Source organism: Tupaia chinensis, unplaced genomic scaffold, assembly GCF_000334495.1.
Source record: "Tupaia chinensis unplaced genomic scaffold, TupChi_1.0 Scaffold000600_1, whole genome shotgun sequence".
NCBI lineage: Eukaryota > Metazoa > Chordata > Mammalia > Scandentia > Tupaiidae > Tupaia > Tupaia belangeri.
Window position 1 is genome coordinate 3,195,122 of NW_006160117.1, and position 3,174 is coordinate 3,198,295.

At 41.0% G+C, this 3,174-nt stretch overlaps 1 pseudogene; it reads right to left on the bottom strand.

The window, feature by feature from the left end:
• Positions 1-242: 242 nt before the first annotated feature.
• LOC102486792 (serine/threonine-protein phosphatase 4 regulatory subunit 3B pseudogene) lies at positions 243-2,633 on the bottom strand (annotated as a pseudogene).
• Positions 2,634-3,174: the final 541 nt, after the last annotated feature.

Here is a 3,174-nt window from a genome sequence, read left to right on the forward strand (position 1 = left end):
CCAAACCATCCACCAAATTAAGAATTTTTTGCTAAGATGCTATCACTGTTATCATTCAGGTGCCACTTTTATTTTTTTTAAGATTATGGGAAATCTTGCTTTTTACCTCTTAAAACCCTCTTACTCATCATATTTGCTACTTATTGTATATTTGTAAATTCACAAGAAAAGGCTTTCAGAATCAGTTTTAAGCTCATTGGCATTTATAGAATTTATTTGAACCATATGTTGAAGATCTCCCATAAGGATTTTAGGAACTAAGGTGAGATTTTTTCCTGGGCGATGGCCTGTCTTCTTTATCTTCTTCTTCTTCATCAGTTTCTGGGAAATCTACTAAATCACTCGTACTGCTACTATTTGGGCTGCTTGTTCTAGTAGTAGCATCAGCAGAACGAGAAGAAAATTTGAAGCCACCAGAAGATGTTCTTTTAGGAAGATCTACCTTGTCTTCATTTTCTTGTGTTATTTTAGTCTTCGTAAATTTATCATAACTATCTGGAAAGTCACTTTCCAATGGTGGCATAACTGCTTCTTTATCTTCTTTAGGACACACTTCTTCCTTCACCTCCAAGAGGTTGGCATCGCTGCGAAGTAGTTTACTATACAGTATAGAGTGTAAATTTTTGCGTATTTGAACTTGTCTCTCATTCTCTTGTTCATGTTTAATCTTCAATCCTTTGAATGTCTGAACATATTCAATCGATTCAAGTGTCTTATAAAACTTTTCAATTATATATGCAATAAGAGACTTGATATTTTCCATTCTTATAAATTCAAACAACTCAATAATAGCCGAATTCAACATATTGTATATTGTACCGTTCTCCATTATCCAGAAGAGCATTTACAACTGGTTCAAAATAATTTCCCTTGATGACGTAACGGTTATAACTTTCATCCTTAAGACCAATCATCCTTCTCATAAAACGAATAACACAGAGCACCAGGAAAGTGTGCTTCGATTTCGTCAAAATCAAGACTATTCTTAGCAAGTCCTTGCTCAAAATATAGTTTTTTATGTAATATGTATGGTGTTGTACACAAAATGTAAGTAGCTCTAAAATTAAAGAGAGCAGCTGCGCTGTTTGGAAATTATTGATGCAATTTTCATTTCTGTTAGGCCCAATTGTATTATTCTCTTCACATTTTTCTTATGAAGTGGTGGCCAGAAGTGGGGCTATGAGGTTATAAATGCAATGTTTATAAAAGAAATGTAGAAATTCAGTCCTTTCAGATCTGGTAGGTGTTGCCAGCATGTTGTCTGGGTCAAGTAGAACGCGAAGAATTCCCATCAAATGAACAGCACCTCCTAGCTCAGGATCAGTATCACAGATCATTTGTTCAATTACGATGTTAATGAAAAGGCCACCATCTTCATTCTCTCGGGCTTCTTTCATTACGACCTGTCGGATCGTGGATGGACTATACTCCACTAGATAAGTAAATATATCTGTAGCAGCTGACCTTATTTTCAAATCGCTAATAACCATTACAGTTTTAAGAGCAGGAAAAATTCCCAATCGTGCCAATGTATTGAATAGGGCACTCTTACTTTGAGTCTGTAATGTCTGGGAAAACACACAGAATTCCTTCAAAAAGAATAACAATTCACACCGTTTATCATCATCTGTAGCTTCATCTCTTAACTGTGCAAAAACTTCACACAAACACTTTTCATCTTTCTGCAGCATGCTAACTACTTCAACCTTGTTAAAGAAAATAAAAGTTGTAAGAGTAGAAAGCGTATTCTCCTCAAATATGGATGGTATAGGGAAAAGGATGTCACTAATGTACTGTACTCTGTACGTCTGATGTATTTTTTGCCTGAGTTCAATGTTAGTTATTGGTATAACTTCCTTGAACTTTGCACTTTGGGTCAAGAATTCCCTGTGTCTGTTTGGCTGAGACAAAGTAGGGTCATATTCAAGGCATCCCACCACATCCATGATACACTCATCAGAAAACATAATCTCCAGCAGAGCTGTCTTGTTGAGGAACAAGATTCCTCTAACAATTTCATACAAATAGTGCAAGCCCTCAGTGTTCTCTATATTTTCGCAAGTATGAAGCAGCTGCAGTAGCTTTTTAATATAAACGTGATCTTCCAAAGCCAGAGCCACGTTGTCCCTACAGACAGGGGAGGCGAGACTCCCGGTAACTAACTCAGCAATTTGTTCAAGTGAATCAAGTTCACAGTTAGGCAGCTCAATAATGCTACTGGTTTCTGGCATTTCATCAAATTGTTCTTCATCTGAATCATCTAAGAGATCCTGGGTGATTTTGACGGATGGGTCTTTACCTTGAGTGTGGCAGATGTCTTCCCAAATCTCCTGACAGCCTGCTGGGTCTTGGAAACTGAGTGCCATACCATGATTTTCAGCTTCAGACCAAACAATTAAAGCCCCCTGTTGTTTCTGATAGGGCGTGTTTGGATTTATCTTTGATTCCAAGATCATCGAGCCATCTGTGTCTGACTGAACAAGTAGACACACAGCCTGGTGCCGCTCGATATACCGGGATGAGATTTGCCCGGTGCCTATATTGTCCCACTGCAGGTCTTCGTTCAGGGAATAAACTTTTACCCGGTGCCGTTTGTTAGCCATGGCAGCCTCCGACCCGCTCGCTGAGCTAGGTCTATCTGCACCGCGTCTGTTTGGCGTATCCTGGCCAACGGTAGCTAGGGCTACCCAAACAGCTACGGTGGCCGAAGTGGGAGTTTTGAAAAGTCGAAATAGAAGATGGCGGCGGCGGCTCCGTAGGGGCTTTAGGTCAGCAGGGTGCCCTTTACCCTTTACTTCACCTCACCTTGAGCACCCCCAACCTGCTGTCCTCCATTTGTCCCCCCTCACCCTCCCTCTTAAAAAGTGAGTATCTGGGCCTGCTCTCGACAGTGTGGGAAGGCGTCAATGCCTGCGGGAATCTTGTGGTTCACCCAGGTTTCAAGCCTAAATGAATGAGCTTATGTGGCAAGTACTAGTTAAAGGGAGCAGCCACCAAGCCTACAAATGGAAGCTTAGAAATGAGAGTGTGAGGCCAGCTGGTGGTTTGGTGGTTAAGGCAGCTGGAGCCCACATGGCCAACTTTCGGTTGAATCCTGAACCCATCGGCTTGTAAAACACCCTGGGCGCCTGTGCCTGGGTGGAAATGGGATTGCAGTGTGGCCATTGCTCCTGA